We start from the raw sequence: 6,158 nt of genomic DNA, 5'->3' as shown, positions 1-6,158 counted from the left end.
AGTTCTATCCTTTTTTTTTTTTTTAAATTATTACATGCAGTTATAAGGAAAACCTCTTGCCACTAAAATAAAGTTTTATGGAAATGGTGAATGTCTGTATTCAGGTATGAAGATTTTGCCTTTCAGGTGGGAAATTCGGATGTGAATGCATATGTGTGGAAAGGCTTCTAATCACAGACTAGCATTAATGGGAAAACACATCTAAGCAGAGGATGGATGCTAATTTGTTGGATGTTGCTTACTGAGATCCTTCTGGAATAACATCACAGTTGTAACTTTTTGGCCCTCGAGGTGAGGCCTGATTGATTTAATGAACTAGGAACAGCCTGTCTTAACTAGGGAATGTGCCTTCATGTTCATAATTGCTGAAATTCCTATTTTGACAGAGCACACAGAATGACAGCAGGTAAGTGTTACATATTTTAACTTCTGAAATGTCTCTCATCAGCTACTTGTTTCATCTGATTAATGTGCCCTGTCAGTACAGAGCTTTAATCAGCCACAGACGCTTTCTCTAACATGATCAGAAGCAGATTTAGATGGAGAGCGATGCCAGAGGTAGTCAAAGTGAAGATTAATTCACATCTGCCTTCTAGAGTGGGAAGTAAATGTCAAAAACCATAGGCCAGCACCTTACAGACAGGGTGCCAGCATTGCATTTTGGTGTGTTTATGCATGGATTTGCAGCTCTTGTAAATGGAGTAAGTTGTGTGCTGGACTTGACAGCAAACAGAAGAGAGGTGCTTGTGATTGCTTCAGTTCTGCCTTTGCTGGCCCTCACAGCACCAGTTACATTCTTCAGAATGGGTGTCCTGGCTACTCCTCCTCCCTCTCTGCTGCTTCATGGGGCAGCAGAATTTTAATTTTAATTTTAATTTTAATTTTAATTTTAATTTTAATTTTAATTTTAATTTTAATTTTAATTTTAATTTTAATTTTAATTAATTTTAATTTTAATTTTAAACAGAAATGGAGAAACAAGGCACCATGAAATGCTCAGGCAGCTTTTTCAGTAGGGTTGCTGTTTTGGAGACAAGCATTCTTGACAATGAAAAGGGCTAAACTAATGGAATGCATCAATACTTCATTGCCATTTAAAATATTTTAATAATGATGGGTGGCGCAGTAACTCAAAACATCCAGGTGTCATTTAAAAAAAACAGAGGGGACATGGAGTTTTTAAAAGAAGGAGCTTCAACTTTGGAGCTACAAGGAAAGTAAGACAGTCCTACAAAAACACAATAATTAGGTGTTTAAACTTTTTTCATCATGTTTATTGTGGGTTTCCCTGCCCTTCTTATTTTTAAGCAACAAAAATAAAAAATACCAAACAGGAGAAAGAAAAGTATTTTCTGAAAAAAAAACAAGTCACTGCAAACCTATGGAAATATGTGTGGTGGCAACTCACAAACATGTTGCATTGAGGGTAAGCCCAGATTTCTCCACTGATGCTCTTGGAGAGACATAGTGAAAACCCCAGAAAGGAATCCAGGCACAGTGAGGCAGAAACTGTGAAGGTCATTCTGATCTAGGACATTGTACCATGTTAAAAAAAAACATTATCTATCTTTTTTGTTTGACTATTTCGATACCAGCAGTCTTAATTATATGTGTATTATATGTATTTTTATATATGTAATACATATAAATATAGAAATATGTAATTATATGTGTGTTTTCTGTATGATAGGTGTTGCAGTACACACATTAGTCTGATTCTGCATCTGAGCACAAATAGGCAAAGTGCTAATGGTCAGAACAGAAATGTTACTACTGACATCTTCTGTGCAGTTTGCTTACACAATTCCACCTTCCTTATGAATGGGAAGAAAAGCAATGGACCATGCAATATGTCATGTAGTTTTTTAAACCACATGGTTGCTGGATGGTTCCTGCTTTGATCTTGTTTTCTTCATCAGCTGAAAAGATGTGATGTGCTGGAAAAGCCTTTCTGTTCTTTACAGAAAGATAAAAGATAATTGATTGGAGAAACGTGGGACACTGCCTGTGCTAAGCCTTGTTCATGGTGATTTGGCTGTGTGGATCAGAAATGAACCAAGCTGCTTCAGATTCAGAGGAAAGGAAAAGGGGAAACTTTACAGGAGACAGGTGGGAATGTACCAGGTGAAAAATTACTTCTGCCTAGCCATGAACTCTGGGGCACAGCAAGGATGTGGGTGTTGTGCCTTGAGGATTGATGGTAAGGCAAATTCAGGGAGGGCTGCAGAGTGCTGTAGCATTAACTCATCAGACAACTCAAATGCCGATGACAGCTGACTCTTCACTTTAATTTACCATTGGCCCAAAATGCAGTGGAAGCCTCCAAGGGCACCAAGCAGGAATCCATGAGCCATCAGCTATTGATCACTTGCCCTGCAGTGTCCTTTAGCAGTCAAGGGCTTATGTGTTTAAGCTGCTATCTTAATAACCCTTACATCACTGCTCTTCCCAGGGCACCACAGCAGTTGTCTCTTCAAGCAATAAAAGAAAAGAAAAAACACTAGGGAAAGGGAAATTTTACTCATGGGAGATCTAAAATTAAAACCAACAAACTGTTTATAGTCTTAAGTGTATCACTCATTCAAAAGAAGTTCTAGTGTAATGGAAAGCTAAATGAAATTATAGCATGTGTAGGAGTGTATTTGTATGGGGAGAAAAAAATACTGACACAGGATTGGAGTATGATTTGGCAGATTGTCCCTGCCAGGTAGCAAAAGACTCAGTGAGATGGCGTTGTGTCCCTTAATACAAAAGGAAGTGTCATAAGTCACTGTAATTAGCAGTCAAAAGATGTGATTTTGATCAAGGTGGACACAGCTCCTCAAGCTTTGGCAGAAGACTGTGTGAGGATCTCTAAATCCAGCTGAGAAAGAAATGAAGTACCTCCAGCCTATTGCTGCTCCCCAGAAAGCCTGAGCAGTAAAAATAGCAGAATATGATTAAACCATCAAAACTGAAGTCATAAATACAAGAAATCAAATGAATAAATAATATTGTGGAAATTGTAGTCCCTAATCTAACCCACTCATTGAAATTTTGTTTTTCATAGTGATTTCTTTGGAAGTGCTAAAAGTGCCAGGAGGGAGGGGGTTGTGTATATGAATAAACTGCTGTAAAATGTCTTACAACAGGAGGCTTTGATAACTACTCACACAGTGGTAATTTAACCTGGAAGAAATGAATCCAAGTTCAAAGCCTAAATTATGGACACACAAATTATCAGACACTTGTGTCTTCATTGAGTTTCCCAAAGAGATGGATGGATGCTTCCAAACTTCTCTTGAGTGCAACTTAAGCCTGATAGGGATTTGTGAGATAGTCTCAGGCAAGTATCCAAGTTATCAGAATAAATCCAGAAGTAAAAAAGATTTATCAAGACAAATGAAGGAAGTGAAACATATAAATCCAGCAATTGTGTGGCTGGAACAGTGTAATTCTATAATAAGAGGCAATTTAGGTATGATTTAGCAGCATATAGGCCTCATGCTGAATCTTGGCACAAGGATGAACTCTCTTTTAGTAATCTAGCTAAAGGATAATTTTAAAGCAAAAACCTCATCCTTGGTGCCATAATTTATTGTATCATGTTATCTTGCTTAGACACATCCATTAAATATGACATCATTCCTCAGTGTTTCCTCTGTTGGTATTACTGGAAATGAACATAAAACCAAGGCTGTGTCTGTCAGGTGTCTGTTTGTGGACAATCATCTGCTGACAGAGCTGGGTCACCCCCACACCTCCACACTGAGGATTGGGAGGGAGAAAAATCAGCCAAAGAATTGTCACAGCACTCCTTTGTATTTCACGAGAAAAACTGCAGCATTGTGAAGACCTGTGTTGTTGCCCTGTGTTGCAGGGTTTGGGCACTGAGGTGTTCACACCTGGGGGCTGTTTCTGGGTGTGAATGGGGATGCTGGAATACCTCTGTGGATGTGGAGTTATACTTATACCATGGGCATGAGCTACCGCAGCTCTAGCGGGCTGGGAGGCACCTCCTTTATTTCTGGTTGTGGAATGGGGGTGCAAACGTGTGTCAGGACTAATACAGCTGCAGCAGGTCCTGCTGGGAAGAACGAAGCGAGCTAGGGAGCTCTGGAAGTCCTTTCCCAGACTCTCATCAGGATCTGCTAATTAGAAACAGGATTTGACAGCCCAGCGCTGAAAGAGAAAGGGAAAAGCAGGAAAGTGGTTTTGAGCAGGGATGCAGCAGGAAAGGAGGCACGGGGGCAGAGGCATACGGAGGGAAGGGCCGGGACGGACTGAGCAGGATTTCGGCTCCTTCCCCCGGGAGCGGTGCGGGGCCGGCGCTGCCAGCGGGTGGCACCGCGGGGCTGCTGAACCACCGACCCGAGCGAGACGGGCACAGGAGACACTGCCGTCCCTCTTCTCACATCTTCCGAGATATTTTCTTGAGCGGGAAATAGCTGGTGGAGTCCCTCTCTCCAGGCAGAGAAAAGTCACCCTGGGCTATCACCAGCGCGTGTAAACGAAGCGGATCTGCAGCCCTGGGAACAGAAGCCTCGCAAAGGGATGGTGGTTGTGTTCCAGTGCCACATTAGCAGATGATAAAGCTGGTACACTGCCCAAAGGATGCCATCTGGGCTCCCTCTCCCTCAGTCCTATGCAAAGGCAGGTTAATTTTACCTCTGCCTTTATACATGGGATGTTATGCTGTTGCAGCTTTAGTCCAGCTCTTCTGGAAACTACTGACTCCTTACTGAGATGAAATTTCTGTCTGTTCTTAGGACATGTTGCTGGTGGTGTCTCTTCTACAGTAACACAGCAGTGTGCAGACATTCTGGCCTGTTTTGTGCTGGTGCTGCTTGCCTTCAAGCCAAGACTGGTGTGGCAAGCAGCATCTGGACCAGACATGGATTTTTTTTAATACAGCACATGGGTCTCTCGTGATGACTGCAAGTCAGCATGAGGAAGTACTGGAGCAGGGAATTGCATTGAGAGTTACAGTGTAAAGCAAGGACCTAGAAGGCTCTGCCAGTCATTGGAGTCTCAGTGACGTGTTTTTCCCGGGCTCATATCTATTCCCTTTCCTGCTCTCTCAGCTTGGAATCACTTATTTTGTAAACAAAACAGAAAGAGCAGAAGTTTCAGGCTATGTCATTCCCTGGAGTGAAGGCAAACACACAGAGTGACACCCTCAGGCTATATGTGAAGTCTTTTTAGGGAAGACAACTTGACAAGTCCCTTGTTTGCTTCTTCCTCTTTGGTGCAGAATTAAGGGAAGGTTGGTAAATAGTGATTGCACAGCATTCAAAATAAAGACTTCAGGCTACAAAATAGAAGAGGTTAATCAAGGTCTCTACTTCGCTTTTCCCCTGCTGCAGAGGGGAAGGAGGAGGAGCTGGATCTCTCACTCTGTTCTTCACATCACTCTCTCTTTTGGGGTTTTTACTCGCAGAATTTTTCATTGTCCCTTCTAGGGACATGTGTGAAACCCCTAGGCCTATTGCAAACACCTGGCATTAAATTTGTGCAGCAATGCACAGACCATTATTGTGCAGAGCAGGAGAGGAGCTAAATTAATTCCTAAGCAATGAGGTAAAATTACTGTGAGGAAAGGAAGAACCCTGAGACATTATTACTTTTACAATACTGTCATGCTGACAAAGGATTGGTTTTGACTGAACTTTTGAGCACAAAGAAGGATGAAAAATGCTTTGTGTAATCAAGTAGCTTGAAACAAATTTTATAAACAGAGTGAGATAGCATTTAATTTTTCCATACTTTAGTTTTACACTCCTACATAATTAATATACAGCTGACAACATGTTTTTTTCTTGTACAGGATGTATTTTCCAAATAAGTACCAAGCATAAAACATTCAGGTTTTTGTAATAGCAAAAATGTTTCATTCATTTAGAAGGTGAAACAATCAGAATTAAATCAGGGGTGATGAGTGGGTGGTTTTGGTACCATTTCTAGTCAAATTTGTCACTTGCAGCAACAGGCAAAGTTTCCTGTGCTTGTCATGTCACTTTCAGAGGTAACAGAAAACCCACAGACATCAGGGAGCAGCAGAACTCACTGGCTGTGGAAGGGCCCAGCACCTCTGCCCTTTCTTTTGAGTTCAGGCGGTGAGATCAGCTACTGCATTTACTAATTGCTAGGCTGAGGACAGCTGAAATCTACTCTGTTTC

This window comes from Motacilla alba, chromosome 1 (genome assembly GCF_015832195.1).
Source record: "Motacilla alba alba isolate MOTALB_02 chromosome 1, Motacilla_alba_V1.0_pri, whole genome shotgun sequence".
Lineage (NCBI taxonomy): Eukaryota > Metazoa > Chordata > Aves > Passeriformes > Motacillidae > Motacilla > Motacilla alba.
This window is presented reverse-complemented; position numbering follows the sequence as displayed.